Here is a 19,707-nt window from a genome sequence, read left to right on the forward strand (position 1 = left end):
TGCAGACCCGCTCGCCTGCTGAAGCTGCCATTGATCTGAGCTGCAGGGCTCAGAGCTGAGGGGGCGATAGTGCTCCAGGGACCTGGCACATTGAGCGTCATGGAGACAATTGTTCAATGCGGTGTCACAATCTCCAAATGCTCCATTTTCTATAGAAGTAGTCCACTGTGGCTTAACTATTTCCTGAAGGGTTGATGACAGTGGGGTCTAAGATCTTAAATGGCTGGCTGATCCTTTTGTCTGCCACAAAGGAATATGCTCACAAATCAAAGCAATCATCTTTCCAGGGCTGATGTGTATCTTATGGGCACCAAGGGAGATAGTTTCCGTGGCTGGTTCCAGCTGGCGCATTTATCCAGTCAAGGCCAGCTACTTCGCCATTTTAGGCTTTAATGCAAGTCAAAAAGCAGATGTGCCTACTCACTCTTGCAGCTCCCTTATAAATACAAGAATGCTTTATCTGTTCAATGGATGTATTTACTTCTGAATGCACCAACATATTTTGAGGTCCCATAAAACCTGCAAATTGACGTTTGCCAAGGTAGCAAAGTGTTGCCGCACATCTTAAGCAGAAATGTGATGTTTATACCAATGTGCCCTCTTTTTCTCAGTTGTCTTGACTCTGAGGTTCAAAATTGGAGAAGTTCTGAACTTTTTTTCTATGTTCAGGTTGTAGTCCAAGCAGAGGTATTTAAATTTTTTTTTTTTAACTTAGTAGGTTGTCAGGAAAGTCAGGATATATGTTTCTGTGCAAAAATGCATCGTAACTTTCCCAATAACCCAATAGATATTCTTAATGTTTCCTCAACATAGGACTTAAAACACTTCTGACCTAATTTTTAGAGAACATGTCTTTAAGAGGGAAGAATCCCCAGAGAAGTTTATATTGAGTTCCCCAAATTAGAGAAAGTGAATCATTCCAGAGACTAAATACAGCCTCTGAATGAACTCCTTGGGAACTTTCTCCAGTGTTAGTTTGGAGTATGGGTCCCTGGAGAGCTGGAGGCTGCAGTGGTCACTGTTACAGCTGGCGTGAAAATTACTTGTGTCTGTGATGCAGATTCAGCTGTGCTTTAACGATTATTTTTGTCTCCTAAGTGCACACTGAAGAGTATGCACATGAACTTTTCCCAAAAAAACACTAACCTAGCTCTAGGTTCTTATTAAAGAGAGTGTGATTTAGTAAAGAGATAGGCTAAGAATGTGGTCCTCAAATAAAGATCAAGATGATCAGGAACTAATTCTTTTGAGCTCTTGTGGGTCTCTTCCTGCCTCCGTTTTTTACTGAAGTGGTATAGACAGCACGATGAAGCCTTCTCTCCTCACTCCATCCACTCCTCTACTCCCTGCCCCACTACCTATGTATTGTGGGTGTAAAGGGGAACCTCTTACTGATTCTTGAATCTTTCACCCACTCTGAGGCAATAAAAAGGAAAGGAGAGGAAGGCAGGGAGCCTAGTAAAGAGATGGTCTCCAGACAGAGCAAGATCATGCTGAACTGGACCCCCCTAGCACATAGGGTAGGGAAAAGGTATCTCCCAATCTCAGGCCTGGGAAAGGCTATTGGAGCAGAGCCTCTAAGAGGGTTTTGAAATACATTCCTTGGGAACAGCAGTTAGTGTAATGGCTATGTCACTGGACTCCCACGTAGTCGCCCACGGTTCGCATCCCGGACCCGGTGGCTTAAAACTCACACCAGGCACGTGTGTGTGCGTGCCCAAGATCCCGAGAGGAGAATGGAGGGAGAAGGGATTGCGGCATGGCCATCCCCCCTGGGGGGTGATTTCTCGCTTTCTGTCTCTCTGTCTCTGTCTGTCTGGCGAGCGCACGTGCCCTTTAAGCAAAAACCTCTCAAAAAAAAAAAAAAAGAAAGAAAGAAAAAAGAAATATGTTCCTTGTGATTGGGATTCTGAAAATATTCAAACTTGAGAAAAGCAAAACCAGAGTAGAAACTGCTATTTTCCCTCTGCCTGCAATTTAGAGAGGGAGACAGTGGCCTACAGGCTATGGCCAATGTCCCCCTCTCTAAAGAAGACTATTGGGCAGGTGATGTGTGAATGTTTTAGTGGTCACATGGGAGAGTGAGATGGATTGGGGTCAGCGTGGGTCCTATACCAAGGGAGTTTTTGGAAGGGTAAGGGGGCCTTAGGAGATGGAGGCTGAAATTGGACTTCTGGATGCAAAGGACTGCAGAAAGCCTTGTGAGTAGGCATTAAGATCCATCTGTCTTGAGTTGCAGGTATTAAAGGGGAAAGGGTCTAGTCAATGTATATATGAGTGTGTATACATAAATTTCAGTTTGTGTTGGGACCTAAAGGGATGCTTAGTTCTAAAGTTACCTAAAGCAGGGACCAACAGATGGTATAATGGTTATGTCGCTGGACTCCCACGTTGTTGACAGCAGGGTGAGTCCTGGACCTTGCTGCTTAAAACATGCTGGGCATGTGTGTGTGCTTGCCCAAAATCCCAAGAGGAGACTGGAGGAGAAGGGATTGTGGTGTGGTCATCCTCCTGGGAGGAGTGTGTGTGTATATTATTTCTTGCTTTCTCTCTCTGTGTGTCTCTAAAGAGTGCACATGCCCTATAGCAAAAACCTCTCTTAAAAAAAAAAAGTTACCTAAAGCAAGCAAAAAATTCCCTAGGCCTACCAAAATTTTCATCCAGTGGCAGGGAAATATTCACCTATTTAATATGTTTTACATCAGTGCAGCAAAAATATAGATGAATTCTGAATATATCAAAACCATGTCTGCTTAACACATGAGGTATGCTCCACTTCCCCCAATAGACAGAGTTAATAGGAACTGAGAAAAAGAAGTTACCTAGAGGAAACTCATCCCAACTTTCATGTCAACCAGCCAAACTTCAGTCTTCACACTAATTCACGTGTATTGCTTCTTTCAAAAAGTTTGAGGACCAGGCCTCCTAGGCAAAAACAATCATGCCAAATGCTCCTCAGAATAGACTAGGGAATATTTGAGAAATCCTGGTCCTGTCCATTTGCATCCTCCATCCCAAGGGCTGGCTGTGAGTTCTCTTTAGTTTGAGATGGACGGAGTGGCAAGTGGGTAATGATCTCCAGGCAGCGCCAGAGCACCTGGGCAGTGATTCAGTAAGGAAATAAGGATGTAGTGGTGGGGTCAACAGCCCCACTGAAAAATAGAGATGGTTTGACCCTCCTAAGAAGGTATAGAGTGGCACTGGATATTTTTAGAAAGAGGTAATAAAATCTTTTCTTTTTGTATTTTTATCTAAATAGTTCCTTTTTGAAGTCTCCAGACATGAAGGGCTATTTACTTAGCTGTGTTTCCCTTTAGTCCTAAGGCACATTTTCCCCTGTGAAGCAAATTCAGCAATCTGCAGCCTGAGCTTGGGCAGTCAGAAGGCAAAGTATGTTTTTGGCATGATCGAGCCTGCAGATAAAGACTGGTAAGTGATGTTTGCACGTCCACACAAATGCCCCCTTGCACTAAGGTAAGAGAGAAGCAGTATGATCTGGCCCTGCCATGAGAGGTTAGAAATGATGGAATGTCAGAACCTTGCCAATATGCATACAAGGACATCTTTCTTGCAACGTCAGACATGTAATAACCTTGAAGTTCCTTGGCTCTATAAATGCTCTTCTTTTTTCCCCTCTTTTTTTTTTTTTTTTCAAACTTGCAAGAGGGCATCTAAGCTCATTTAAGAGAGAAGGAAAGCAAGAAGTCATGCCTCATGGGGGTATGATTATCCTACAATCCCTTCTGCATTTCTTCTTCCCCCTCAGGATTTTATTTACACTCAATTGTATAGGTCTTTATAGTGTACAACATGGTTTTCCTAGCATGAATACAGTGTATGTTAGTCAAGTCAGAGACACTACCACATATATTATCATCAACAGATAACTTTTCATTCTTGTGTTGGGTGCATAGGTATTTATAATTATTATATCTTCCTGATGAATTAGCTCTCTTAGAACTATATAGTTTCCATCTTTGTCTCTTCTTACAGTTTATCTTAGTCTATTTTATCTGACATTAGTATTGCAAATCCAGCCTTTTATTTAATTTCCATTTGCATGAAATCTTTGTCCTAGCCCTTTACTTTCAGTCTATGTATGTCCTTAGTGAGGTGCATTTCTTGCAAGCAACATATTTCTTACAACAGAGCTCCTATTTTTTAATCCACCCAGCCAGTCTATGTATTTTAATTGGGGAATTTAATCCATTGACATTCACTTTCTTACTGATGTTTGTGAATTTACCCCTGTCATTTTTGTAAGCCATTTCTTGGTTAGTTGGTGTCCTTTTGTCTGTCTGTCTTTCTCTAGTTTTCCTGAGATAGAATTCCTTTTGTACTTCTTGAAATGGTGGTCTAGTATTGGTAAATTCTTTCAGGTTTTGTGTTTATCTGAGAAAGATTTTATTTTCTTCCCATTTGAAGGATGAAATTGTCTTTCTTTAGCAATCTGACACGTCTGCCAATTCCTTTCTTGCTTACATTGTTTTGGTTGAGAGTTCTGATGTTAGCCTAATGGGATAACCTTTATAAATAATTTGGCATTTTTCTCTTCTTATTTTTAGAATCTTGTGTTTGTTCTTGATATTTACCAGTCTGACTATCATGTATCAGGGGAAGGATATTCTTATATTGATTCTATTTGGGGTTCTTTATATTTCCTGAACAGACAATTCTCTCCTGCCATTTTTAGAATCTTTTCTTGGTCTTTGATTTTCGAACAATATGGATGTATTGTGCTGGAGGGAGGATCTTCTTATGTTGATTCTATCTGGCATCTTTTGTATTTCCTTTGTCTGGATGTTTCTCTAGGTTTATATAGTTTTCTGCAAGTATTTAATGGAATAGGTTTTCTATGTCCTTATTCACCTTCTGGAATACCAGTTATTCAGATATTTGAGCATATAATGGTATCTGGCATTTCCTGTATGTTGTCTTCATTTTTTGTTTACTTTTTCATTCTTCTTGGTGGTTTTGTCTAAATCAGAGTCTTTGTCTTCTAGATCAGAAATATTACATTCTGCATGGTCTGATCTGCTATTAATACTTTTAAGGGAGGTTTTGATTTCCTATATTGAAGTCTTCATCTCTAGAAATTCTGTTTGATTCTTTTTATGGTGTCTATCTCTTTATGGCATTCCTCCTTCAAGTTATGGAATGATTTTTTTCACCTCCTTGAGTTGGTTGTATGTTTTCTCTTTCATCTCAGAGTTTAATTATGATAAATATTCTGAAATTTTTTTTGACACTTTAATAATTTCCTCTTTTTTTCTTCCTTTGTTGGAGATGAGTTCTTGTGTTCCCTTGGAGGAGAAGTATTTACTCATATTTCTTGAGGCTCTGCTGTGACTTTTAGTTTTCTGGTGATGTACCCACTTCTTGCTACTACTTTGGAGTAGATTTCTGAAGCTGTGTGTAACTGTGCTTCCCTTTGATCTGAATTAGCTACCAGACAGTTTCCCTCTTCTACTGTGGCATTGTGGTATCCACAGTGGGAATTGTGGGCTCAGATTTACAGAGAGGGATTTCTGTCTTCTTTTGCTGATTTGAGTGTGGAAGAAAAATCCTCCAGAGCCTCAGTGTATTCAGATGTTTTTCTCCTATATATCTAAACCTGTTAGGTTACTATATGGCAGGGGATTGACCTGAAAGGTGAGAATGTAAGCGTGGTATCCAAAATCATGCACTATGTAGACAAAACAGGCCCTCCTCTCACACTCTATACTGGGCAGAGGGCTTGAGTGAAGAGCTGCCTCTGTCAGGTCTGCTTTCTGTCTTGCCCCTCGGGATTTTGGGCATGCGCATATTCCCAGCATATTTCTCAAACCACCAGACCCAAAACTCAGACCATGGTCAGCCATGTGTGATACAGCCACCTTAACCACTATGCCACCAGCTGGCTCAATGCCAAATTTTTCCATCTTTACTCTAAAGGCAATCTGTTCTGCATCTTCCCCATGAATGCTCATTTGCTGTATAGTACACCAACCCTACAGTCCCTGACTTAAATATTTTTTACTTTACAATGGCATAAAAGTGATACACATTCAGTGAAAACTGTACTTCAGTTACCCTTACAACCATTCTGTTTTTTTTTTTTCTTTTCTTTTTAGAGGTTTTTGCATTAGGGTACTCACCAGAGAGAGAGAAATCACCCTCCCCCCACCCCCCCACTCCCCCAGGAAGATAGCCATGCTACAGTTCCTTCTCTTCCACTCTCCTTCTGGGATCTTGGGCATGTATGGATACATGCCTGGTGTGAGTTTCAAGCCATCAGGCTTGAGACTCAAACCATGCGGGCATGTAGGAATTCAGTGACATAACTACTATGCCATCGGCTGGTTCCATATTTTTTCACTTTTAATGTACTACATGGGATATTCAACACTTAAATAGGCTTTGTGCTAGAAAATGTCATCCAACTGTAGGATAACATATACTTAAGAAAGGCTAAGGTATGATGGTTGAAAATTTAGGTGTAGTAAATGCATTTTCAACTCACTGTGTGTTTATCTGGACATAACGCTACCGTAAGTCAAGGAGCATTTGTATTTGCCAGGGAAGGAAAACAGAAGTAAACGTGGGAGTGGAAATGGAAATTTTTGATTTTTAGAAAATATTTAGAAAAAGCAGAATAGATGCATTCAGCCAGCAAGCTATTTGCCATGCCAACCCCCATCTGACTGGCTAGAGGAAGGTAGGAGGTCATCTACCTTTGGCCTTTGTTTCACTCACTGGCCTAGCCCATGGATCTCTTGTCAGAGAGAGAAAGGAAGGGATTTCTTTTTTTATCAGGCTTGGCATGCTGTTTTCTGTCCTACCCCCATCTGACCAGCCAGAGCAAGGTAGACGATCTGCAGCTCAGCTTACAAGCTGCTACTACCTCACATTCCACCGTCCCAGCTCAGCCCACAGCCACATTTAGAGTGGAGAGTTTAGGAAAGAATCAACCACCTAAACGTACTGCAGGAAATTTTTCCACCTCTTCCCCAGTGGAGAGAAATACTGTTCTGAAATTCCAGACCCAAATCCTACTGTGGGTTCCAGCCCAGTCACCCACAGAAAAGAGAAACTGACATGGAACATACACCATAGGGAAACACATGAGTATACAGCTGCAGAAACCTATCCATAAAATTAAGAAGAAATGAGCACTTCACAAGATGCCTAACAAAAGTCAAGGCCCCAGAAATACAAGAAAACTAGGCAATCTCTCTCCCTCAAAGGAACACAATAACACTCTACCAACAATAGTAGTAACACAAGAAATTAAAAAATGCCAGAAAAAGAATTCAGAATATTTATAATTAAACTCAATGAGATGCAAGAGAAAATGGATAACCAAATTTAGAAGATGAGACAATCCTTCCATGACTTGAAAGAGGAATTCTGTCAATATAGACACTCTAAAAAAGAATCACACAAAACTTCTGAAAATGAAAAACAATAGAGGAAATCAAAACCACCCTTGAAAGTATTAAAATATTAGACCACACAGAAGAATCTCTGACCCTGAAGACAAAATATTTTATTTATTCCAAGCTACATATACACACACACAAATGGTAAAAATAACCATTAAAAATGAGGACAGCATATGGGAAATTCTAGACACCATTAAGTGGCTGAATATCCACATAATGGATATTCTAAAAGGTGAAGAGACAAACAAATGCATAGAAACTGTTTCATGAAATATTTGAAAACTTCCCAAATCTAGAAAAACATAGTTATCCAGATTCAAGAAATACAAAGAATACCAAATAGATTCAACATAAGTGGTCTGCTCCAAGGCATGTCCAAGACAAATTGGTAAAAATCAAAGACAATATCCTAAATATGAAAGAGAGAAATGCCAAGTTACTTCCAAAGGTTATCCCATTAGATTAATATCAGACCACTCAACTGAAATAATGCAGGGAAGCAAAAAATGGGAAGACATTTAAAACCCTGAAAGAAAAAAAAAATCAGTCAAGAATATTATACTCAGCAAGATGATCCTTCAAATGAAAAGGAGTAAAAAAATTCCCAGATAACAAAAACCGAAAGATTTCTCCAATAGTAGATGAGCTCTTCAGGAAATACTCAAGGGAGTCAAACAGAAAGAACAAAATGAGAGACAAATTCAAACATATTGATAACACTGAATATTAATGGATAAAATTCCTCAATTACAAGATTGAATGAAAAGATGAAAAACACAGAAACCCTGTATAGGAAACACCTCACTGATAGAAACATACAAAGAGTGAAAGTAAAAGGATGAAAAAAAGTAATTTCTTACAAGCAGAAACCAAAACAAGGTCAAAGTTGTGATACTGATATCTGATAAAATATACATCAAGATTAAAATGTTAAGAGACAAAGGCACTATACAGTATTAATAGAATTAATCCAGCAAGATGATATAACGATAATAAATACTTATATACCTAACACTGGGGCATCCAAATATGTAAAAGAGAGATTGCTATATCTAAAGGGGAGTTTTATTGCAACAAACAAATTGTTACATATTTCAAAAACTCCACTGCCATAACTAGACAGATCTAGAAAAAAAACACAGGAAGTAACTGGTATCATAAACCAGCTGGACCTTACAGATATTTATAGAACATTTCACCCACAACCATAAAAGTTATTCATCCTCACATGGAACAGTTTAGAAGATTGATCATATACTAGGGCACAAAACAAGGCTTTACAAATTTAATACTTCAGGAACTATATCTAGCACCTTGGCCAGCCACAATGGAATTAAACTTGAAATGGACAATAGAATGATCCTTTAAAATAAACAGAAATATGGAAACTAAACAACCTACTTCCTAAGTAACTTCCAAACTATTGAAGAAATTAAGATGGGAATCAAGAGATTTATTTAAGCCAACAATGAACAACTCTAATATCTTTGGGACACAGCAAAAGCAGTCATTAGAAGGAAATCATAGCAACTAGTGCTTACAAGAGAAAAACAAAGGTAGCAAATAAAGAACTTGACATTGCATCTTAAGGACTATAAAAACAACAAAAAGCCCTAAAAAAATACAAGAAATAGTAAAGATTCAATCTGAAAATAAAAAGTATACAAAAAAAATCAATGAAACGAAAAGGTGATTTTTTGAGAGGATAAACAAAATCAACAAACCATTAGGTAGACAATCAAGAAAAACAGAAAAAAAATAAATAAGATCAGGAACAAAGCAGGTAATGTTACAACAGACATATTAGTAATATAAATAACTATATGCCAAAAAACTAGAAAACTTGTATGAGATGGACAAATTTCTAGACACATACAAGCTAACTAGACTAAACCAGGAAGAAATAGAAAGCCTGAAGAGACCAATAGCAACCAATGAGATTGAATCAGTAATAAATAGTCTCTTTGGCTTCACTTCAAATATAACAAAAAGTGTAAAGCTGAGTTAACCCCAAATCTCAAGCTATTTCTAAAGATCCAAAAAGAAGGAATTCTTTCCGACTCATTCTATGACTTCTCTATTACCTTCATACCTAAAGAAAACAAGGACTTACCAAAAACTGAAAACTACAGACCAATATCCCTGATAAATACAGATGCAAAAATACTCAATAAGAGGGAACCAGCAGTTAGCATAATGGCTATGTCGCTGGACTCCCATGTAGTCGACTGCGGTTCGTGTCCTGGACCCGGTGGCTTAAAACTCACGCCGGGTGCGTGTGTGTGCGTGCCCAAGATCCCGAGAGGAGAATGGAGGAGAAGGGATTGTGGCATGACCATCCCCCCTGGGGGGTGATTTCTCACTTTCTGTCTCTATGTCTCTCTCTGTCTGTCTGGCGAGCACACACGCCCTATAGCAAAAATCTCTCCAAAAAAAAAAAAAAAAAAAACTCAATAAGAGATTCGCAAACTGAATCCATCAGCATATTAAATAGATTATACACCATGACCATCCCTGGGATGCAGGGGTGGTATAACACACACAAACAGTAAGTGTAATAGATCACGTTAACAGAAGAATATATAAAAACCATATTGTCAACTGATGCAAGAAAAGTATTTGATAAAATACAACATCCTTTCATGATTAAGACGAAGCAGAAGAGGGAAACTAGCACAGAGCTAATGAAACATAGGGAAGTGCACAAGCACACAGCTACAGAAACCTACTCCAAAAATGTAGGAAGAAGTGAGTACAGTACCAGATGACTAAAAATCAGCAAAATAGGTCTGAAGGGACATTTCTCAATTCAATAAAAGGCATATATGACAAACCAATTTATTTTTTAGAAGATATTTTTGCCCTAGAGTCCATGTGCTCATTAGAGAGACAGAGAGAGACAGAAATCAAGTAATCACCCCTCCCCCCCCCAAAAAAAGGGGGGATGGCCACACTGCAGTCCCTTTTCCTCCATTCTCCTTTTGGGACTTTGGGGATGCATGCACATATACCCAGCATGAGTTATAAGCCACCAGGTCCAGGACCCAAACCACAGTGGACTAGGTGGAAGTCCAGCAATATCATTATGCTATCTGCTGGTCTCCAAACCAGTTTCTAACATCATTCTGAACGGGGAAAAGCTGAAAATTTTTCAACTAAGAAGTAGAAGACAAGGCTGCCCACTTGCTGCACTTCTTTTCCACCTAGTGCTGGAAATCTTAGCCAATGCAATTAGATGAGAAAGTAAATAAAAGGCATCCAGACTCCTATACCAAGGAAGGGGTTGCTACCTTGCCTACGCTGCTGCCACTGTTCCCCCAACTATCTAGGAACAAAAGGGAAGCAAAGGCTGCCTGTCCTGAACTGAACTGATCACAAAAGTCTCCAGTCCAGCATGGAATATCAGAGGAGGGACAGCTCATGTGCTGTGCACAAAAGGTAACTTTGGCTACCACTTTATGTTCTGTCTGTCCAATTCAGACCTTAGTCACATTAGGATATACAAGCAACCAAACACCCGAAGACCATGAGGCCCTAAGAAATTCTCTCACCGCTATCTTCCTGTAGAAATCCGAGAGAACTTCTCCTTTGAAAATCTGAACCCAGAAGTCCCACTGTGGATACCACACTCCCATTCACAGTAGAAGGGGGAAACACACACAGCTAACACACCATAGGGAAGCACATGTGCACACAACTATAGAAACCTACTCCAAGAAAGTAGGAAGTGAGTACATCACCAGATGACTAAAAATATCAGAGTCCCAAGAGATATGAGAAAATCAGGAAGTAATTTTACCCCAAAGGAATACAATAACTCCTCACCCAAAATGGATAAAACAGAAGAAATCATAGTAATGTCAGAAAAATAATTCAGAACATTTATCATAACAAAATCAGTAAGCTGTAAGAGAGAAAAAGGATAACCAAATGTAGGAGATAAAACAATCTTTCCATTGACTTTAAGGAGTTCCTCCTTCAAGAGAGACACTCTGAAATATAATCAAACAAAACTTCTGGAGATAAATAATATGATGCAGGAAATTATAACCTCCCTTGAAAATATTAAAAACAGATTAGGATGAAGAACAATCTCTGATGACAAAACCTTCAACTTAGTCCAAGCCACTGAAAAAAATGAAAAAAAATAACTATTAAAAATGAGGACAAGAGCCAGTAGGTGATATGGAGGTGAAGGCACTGGATCCCACATGGCCAATTGTGTGGTTGGAGTCCCAAGGAGACTGGAGAAAAGGTATTGCAGTATGGCCATTCCCAAAATAGGTGAATTCTCACTTTCCTTAATGTCTCTTTCTGGTAAGGTACATGCCTTATAGCAAAACTAATGGGAAAAAAAAGGAAATTCTACACATCTTAAACGGTTTATTATCCACATAATTGGTATTACATAAGGCAAACAAATGGTCAAGGGTATAGAAAATCTCTTTCATGACATATTAGCTAAACAACGTCCAACTTTAGAGTCATACCGACATTGAAATTCAGGAAATACAAAGAATGCAGCAAATAGACTTAACATAAAATGATCCTCTCCAAAACACATCATAGCCAAGTTAGTAAAAATCAAAGCCAAAGATAATATTCCAAAAATGGCAAGAGAGAAACACCAACTTACATGTAAAGGTTACCCCATTAGAAAAACATAAAACTTCCCAAATGAAAAAAAAATGCAGTCATGGAAAGAATGGGAAGATATACCTAAAACTCTGAAAGAAAAGTCATTTCAACCAAGACTACTATACATAGCAAGATAATCAATCAGATTGGAAGAAGAAATAAAATCATTCCCAGATAAAAGCTGAAATAATTCACCAAAACTAGACAAGCTCTTTAGGAAATACTTAGAGGAATACTAAGCCAGGAAAACTAAAGGGCGATAAAGAGAAGAGAACACAAAACAAAAGGAAAAAAGAAGCAACAAAACCCCAGGGATAAGTTTGCACATATTGATAACAACATTGAATCGCAATGGATTAAGTTTTCCAACCAAAGGCCACAGACTGGCTCAATGGATTAAAAAAACAGGAACCCCCTATATGTTGTTTACAAGAAACACACATTGACAAAGACATAAACAGGCTGAAAGTGAAGGGCTTCAAAATTCATTTAATGCAGACAAAAATGAAAAAAGACCAGGGTTGCAATAGTGACATCAAACAAAATTTTAAAATGATAAAAAGAAACAAATATTCTATTGGGATCAGCAGTTGGCATAATGGTTCTGTTGCTGGACTCCCATGTAGTCGACCACAGTTGGAGTCCTGGACCCGATGGCTTAAACTCACGCTGGGCACATGTGCGTGCGTGTCCAAGATCCCAAGAGGAGAATGAAGAGAAGGGATTGCTGAGTGGTCATCCCCCCTGGGGGATGGTTTCTCACTTTCTGTCTCTCTGTCTCTCTCTGTCCTCCTGGCGAGCACACGTGCCCTATAGCAAAAACCTCTCCAAATAAATAAACAAATATACTATTTAGTTCTAAAAGGATTAATCCACTAAGAAAATGAGACAGTGATAAATACTGCCATACCCAACACTGGAACACATATGTAAAAGAAAGACCGCTAAATCTAAAGGGAGAAGTAAACTGTAACAAAGTAATTGTTGGAGATTTTAACACCCCATTGTCACCACTGGGCAGGTCATTTAGACCAAAAATAAATAAATAAATAAATAAAATTGATACCATAAACAAATCAACCTGACAGGTATATATAGAATAGTTCACCCAGCAACTACAAAATATACTTTTTTCTAATTTTTATGTGGAATAATTTTGAAGATTGACCACAAAACAAAGCCCAAACAAGCCTCTAAGAGCTTAAAAGTATAAAAACTCTATCTAGTATGTTCTCTAGCCACAATGAAATTAAACTTGAAACCAACCACATCAAGAGCCCTCAAAAATTCACAAAAACAGAAACTAAACAACCTACTCCTGAATGACTTACAAACTACCGAAGAAATTAAGCGTAAATCAAAAGATTCATTGGAACTAATGACAACACAAAGGGGAAAAGGTGGCAAATAAATAACCTGACGTTGTACCTCTAAAAACTAAAAGAGCAACAACAGCCACTCAAAAATAACAGAAGAAATAATGTAAGAGTTGAAACAAATAAAAATACAGAATAAATGAACTAAATAATCAAAAGTTTTTTTGTGTTTTTTTTTTTTGAGAGGATAAGCAAAATTGACAAACCAATCAAAAACAGAGAAAGGAAACAGATAAGATCACTTACAAAGCTGGTAATATTACAACAGATATGTGAGAAACACACACAAAAAATGAGAGAGAATACCGTTAGCAACTATATGCCAACAAACTAAAAAAAAGGCCAAAGTTACAAGTTAGATGAAATAGACAAATTTTGAACGAGTAGAAGTTACCTACCCAGAATCAGTAGAGCTAAACCCAATTCCCTTCAAACTATCTCTAAAGATCCAAAAAGAAGGAATCCTTACAAACTCATTCTATGAAGCCTCCATCACCTTTATACCAAAAGCAGACAAGGCATAATAAAACAACAGAAAGAAAGAAAACTATAGACCAATAATACAGATGCAAAAATACTCAACAGGATATTAGCAAACCAAGTGCAACACCAATCAAGAGGAGTACACACCATGACCCAGTGGCTTGATCCCAGGGATGCAAGCATGATTCAACATGCAAAACAATAAATACATAACATTAACAGAAAGATAAAAATCACACGGTAGCATCTGCAGATGCAGAAAAACATTGGATAAAATACAACATTCCTTCATGGTCGAGACTCAGCATAACAGTTGTAGAAGAGAGGTTTCTCAGCACAAAAGCCATATGTAAGAGACTTGCTAATATACTGACTGGGGAAAAGCTAAAAGCATTGAAGACAAAACAATCCACTTTCTCCACTCCATTTCAACATAGTGCTGGGAGTTCTAGACAATTCAGTTAGACAAGAAGGCAGGAGAAGCAGCAGCTAGACTGTCCCTATTCATAGATGATATGAGTTATATATATAGAAAAAAATTTTAAATCCCCCAAATCTCCTATAAGTTATAGTTGAATTCAGTAGAGTAACAGGATATAAAATATATGAAAGTCTACAGTATTTTTATTCACCAACAATGAACAAACAGAATAGAAGAAAGCAATCCCATTTATAATAGCCACAAAATGAATAAGATACCTATGAATAAACCAAAGAGGTGAAAGGCCTCTACAAGGTACATTATGAAAAACAGAAAATAAATTAAATATAGTTCAAAGAAAAGGAGAGACATCTCATCTGGAAGAACTGAGTATCTACCTACAGAAAAAGTGTAACTGGACCCCTATCTCTGACCAGTAACAAAAATCAACTGACAATGGATCAAAAATTTAAATGTAAAACCTCAAACTATACAAAGTACTGATGGAAAACACTGGAGAAATTCTTGAAGACATTGGAATATGTGATGATTTCTTATGTAAGACCCTGTAAGTACAGGCAGTGATCCTAAAAATAAACATGTGGGATTTTATCAACTATAAAGCTCTGCACTACAAAGGGGGGAAAATAACAGTGAAGAGACAACCAATAGGATGTAAGAAAATGCTTGCAATCTATGCTTCAAATAAAGGATTGATAACTAGAATATATACAGAACTCAAGCAGATCATCCACAAGAAAAACAATCTAATTAAAGAATGGGCAATAGAGCTGAACAGACAACTCTCCAAGGAAGACATACAAATAACCATAATACATATGGAAAAAATGTCCATCTCTTATCATAAGGGAAATGCAAATCAAGACTACAGTGAGAAACCACTTAAACCCAGTCAGAATGGCCATAATCAATATATAAACGACAAGTGTTGGTGAGGCTGTGGCAAAAAGAGAACACTCTTACACTGTTGGTGAGAATTTAAATTGATAAAACCATTATGTAAAACAATATGGAGGTTCCTAAAAAACCTACAAAAAGTCCTACTATCTGACCCAGTAATACCATTTGTTGGTAGTGACTCATTTGGTAGGACACTTGCACTTCTATACTTATTGCAGCATTATTTGTAATCACAAAGACATGGTATCAATTTCAGTGTTCAAGAACAGAAGAATGGTTTGAAAAATTGTGGCATATATACATTATGGAATACTATTTAGCTAAAAAAAATGAGACAATGTCATTTGACTCAAAGTGGTTGAATATGAAGGATACAGTGCTAAGTACGGTAAGCCAGGCTTTGAAAGACAAATGCTGTATATCCTCACTCAACATACTGAATGTCTGCATTCTAGCAGAAATAGAAAGATCTGGATATTTGATAGTAGGGAGGGTAAGTAAAGATACCAATGTCTGTAAGGGAGGAGAGTGGATGGTACAGGACAGGTGGAAAGGGCAAAGGGAAGAAATGATTGACAGATATAAGAATGTAAAATTGTGTATTGAAAATGATGTATATGGTAATATACTTGAGTTGATTATCAAAAAAAAATTAATAAAATGAGAAAAAAGTAAAAAGAATAAATTAAATGAGTAGTGAGCAGGCAACTCACTTCTCCCCTTGTTTATTCTCTGAGCATAGTATAGATAAATGAGCTTTCGAACAAATGGCCTGTTTTGAATTCCCATCTTCACTTGTTACTAGCTTATAATCTAATTTATTTGTGCTTCCATTTCTAAATCAGTAAAATGAAGATAAAAATATTATGTACATCACAGGGTTGTTGTTAGCTAATATATGAAAGAACCTTAAAAGGGCGCTTGTTTGTTATGTGTTTGTTAGCTATTACTTATTCCTTCCCTGGTAATTACCTTGGTCATTGAATACATGACAAAGGAAAAGATAATTTGGGAAAAAAATCAGGTCCAATCTCCATTAGGTTATTTTTGATTTACAGCAATATTGTATCCTCAATTACACTTATGTTTCTTTCCACATTATTTTTAGATAGCATTAGCAAGTTGATTACAATAATGTTGATGAGAATTTGAATCTTTTCACTCATTTATCATGCATTTGTTTGTCCTTATATTGGTTAAATATTAATTTGAGTAGGGCACAGTAGATGACTAAAATTCTGTATAGAACAGAGAATTTTTCTCCTTAAGGAATATGAAGCCATTTGGTTAATGGTAAAAGTCATTAACATCTAATCAGAATGGTTGTATCTGTAAAATAAAGCTAAATCCCAATAAAAAAAACTAATCAGAAAAATACGTGGTCTAGGATTTTTTTTTATTATAAATGCAGTTTCTGTACTAAGGAACTAATATCACTAGCCAAATTCATATATTCTACTAGTCTTCTGGCTATAGTTATGGGCTTATTTCTCTTGTCTTTTCATCTTAGCTTTATAGTTTCTTCAAGATTACCTGACATTCTTCCTTCTGTTGTGACCAGAAAGTCCCTGCTTGAAGTTCAGATTGAAACCCTAACCTTAAGTCATTCAATAAATACCTACTGAATATTCTATGATCTAAACACTGAGTCTGTTTTATGCAAAAACAACATAGAGATTATGAACAATGTGAATACAGACCATAATTTTCTATTTCACTTTTTAATATATATTAATCATGATATAGATATCAGATTTTCAATGTAATTAATTAAAATGCTTTTTTACCTGTACTTTACGATAATGTATGAAGTATATAGCCAATTTTCAAATGGACATACATGGAAAAATTATGAAATCTGATACACCAAAAACAGAATTTGCTATTTGACCTAGGTCAGCTATTTATTCCTTTGGGCCACACAGTAACACTTAGAAATTTATCCTGATAAAAGTAAAATGATCTCTAAGTTTCTTTTATTTTTATTAATGGGATTATAGATCTGTGCTCTCCAAATTGGTAGCCACTAGCCATGTGTTATAAGTGTATACTTTAAATATGCCTACTCCAAACTGAAAAGTATTGAAAATTTAAAATACATAGATATTTTAAAGATTGAGTTCAGAAATAATATATTTTGGATACAGTAAGTTAAATAAATAAAATACATTATAATGAAGTTTACTCTTTTTTTTTTTTTTTTTTTTTTTTTAGAGTGGCGATAGAAACTTTTAAATCATGGATGTGGCTTGTGCTAGATTGATATTGGACCTTCAAGATAAAGGTATTTCTAAACAAGTTCTTTAAGTGACATTGTGTCAAAGTCCTGTGAAAATGCTGCAGTTAAAATATTCAGTCTTCAAATATAATGGGATTCTTTCAAGTATATCATAAAATACTACTAGGAGGTTTGGTCCCATAGCAAAGTGGTTAATCACTGTGCACTGGGAGCTGGATCCCATATGGCCAACTGCAGTCTGAATTCTGGTCCTGATGACTTGAAAAATGTGCCAGGCTCAGGACCAGCAGTTAGCGTAATGGCTATGTCGCTAGACTCCCATGTAGTCGACCACGGTTCACGTCCCAGACCCGGTGGCTTAAAACTCATGCCAGGCATGTGTGCGTGCATGCCCAAGATCCCGAGAGGAGAATGGAGGAGAAGGGATCGCGGTGTGGCCATCCTTCCGGAGGGTGATTTTTCGCTTTCTATTTCTATGTCTCTCTCTGTCTGGTGAGCATACACACCCTATAGCGAAAACCTCTCCAAAAAAAAAAATATGTGCCAGGTATATTTGTGTGCATACTCAAAATTATGAATGGGAAACAGAAATGGAAAGAGACTGTGACATGACCATGCCCCACTGGGGTATGTTTTTTTTCTCTTTTCTCACTCTGTAGCAAGTTTACATGCCCTGGAAATAATAATAGTGATTAAAAAAAAAAAAACACCAAAAAAACAGGCCAAAATATTTTAAAGAATCATTTCTTTTATCTTGTATCATTATTGTTATTTTTAATTTGACCAGAGTGAGACAGACAGACAGAGAGAGAGAGAGAGAGAGAGAGAGAGAGAGAGAAAGGAAGCTGTCAGGTCCAGGACTCAAACCACAGTCAGGCACGTGGGAGTCCAGTGTCCCTAACCACCACACTACCTGCCAATCCCAAGGCTAAAATGTTAAGAGTGATTATCTCTGGGTATTAGTTCCCTGAGTGTTTTTTTTTTTTTAATTTATCAGTCTTTCAGTAATGTAGAGTGTTGTTTCTTCACCATAAAAAACATCTTTATATTTCAGTATTATTTTATAAATTTCATAAAAATCACAAAGATGTTAAAAAAAAAATCCTGCCAGCTTCTACCCTCCCTGGAGTGAGAAGGAAGCAGAGGTTGCCTGGCCTGAGCTGATTGCCACTGTGCTCTTCCCGGAGTAAAAAGGAAGTAGAGACTGCCCTGGCCCATACTGATCACCATCTGGTTTCTTCTCATCCTGGAGCAAGGAGATAGGAAGGGTCACCTCGTCTGTGCTGATTGAGTCCCAGCTTGCAACAGCCTCTTAGTGAGGAGGAGTAACAGGCCATTCAGCCTGAGATGATCCTTGCCCTTTCCCTGTTCATCCTGGAGTGAGGAGAAAGCAGAGACTGTCCTGACCTGTGAGCTACCACATTATGTTCTTTCTCCCTGGCTCAGCCCCAGCCATGTTGGGGCCAGAGAGATTTGGGTAAAGAGAATAAAACCTTCTGAGGACAGTGAGGCTCTGGAGGAATTCTCTCTCCACCCACCCCAAGGAAAAAAGGAGAGAAATTCTCTTTTAAAAATCTAAACCCCAAGTTTCTTCTGTAGATACCAGCACTCCTACCCAAAGAATGAGAGGGAAACTAGTACAGATGTAACTTACATTGTAGGAGGAGTCCATGAGCACACAGCTACAGAAACCTATCCCAAAGAAATAGGAATAAGTAAATATTATACTTCACCAAATGCCTAAAAATCAAAGCAGAGTACCAAGAAATATAAGAAAACCAGGAAATCCTCTCCCATAAATGAGCACAACAACTCCTCAACAATAATGGTTATGAAAGAAATAACAGAAATGTCATAAAAAGAATTCAGAATATTTATTATAACAAAACTCAGTGAGGTACAAGGGAAAATGGACAACAAATGCCAAGAGATAAGAAAATCACTTCATGACTTAAAGGAAAGACTATTAATACATAAAGAGATGGAAATCCTAAAAAAGAATCAAACAGAACTCCTGGACATAAAGAATACAATGTAAGAAATCAAAACCTCTTGAAAGTATTAACAGCAGATTAGGTCATGCAAAAGAAAGACTCTGACTTTGAGGACAAAGCCCCTAATTTAGTTTAAGTCACCAAAAATATACATTGGAAAAATAATCATTAAAAATGGACAACATATAGGAAATCCTATATACCATTAAAT

General features: G+C 37.5%; 1 protein-coding gene and 1 long non-coding RNA gene across 3 annotated transcripts in view; one reads left to right on the forward strand and one right to left on the reverse strand.

The window, feature by feature from the left end:
• LOC114007132 (uncharacterized) overlaps positions 1-17,724 on the forward strand; it is an 18,299-nt gene extending 575 nt beyond the window's left edge. Inside the window, exons 2-3 of the long non-coding RNA XR_003548772.1 lie at positions 3,318-3,429; positions 17,478-17,724. This is a non-coding gene — a long non-coding RNA (uncharacterized LOC114007132). The remainder of the gene's footprint in view (positions 1-3,317; positions 3,430-17,477) is intronic.
• Positions 1-19,707, reverse strand: part of RNF150 (ring finger protein 150) — a 320,502-nt gene that overhangs the window by 49,714 nt on the left and 251,081 nt on the right. The gene's annotated exons all lie outside the window — the stretch shown is intronic.

The sequence above is a fragment of the Tupaia chinensis genome, unplaced genomic scaffold (genome assembly GCF_000334495.1).
Source record: "Tupaia chinensis unplaced genomic scaffold, TupChi_1.0 Scaffold000127_2, whole genome shotgun sequence".
Classification (NCBI taxonomy): Eukaryota; Metazoa; Chordata; class Mammalia; order Scandentia; family Tupaiidae; genus Tupaia; species Tupaia belangeri.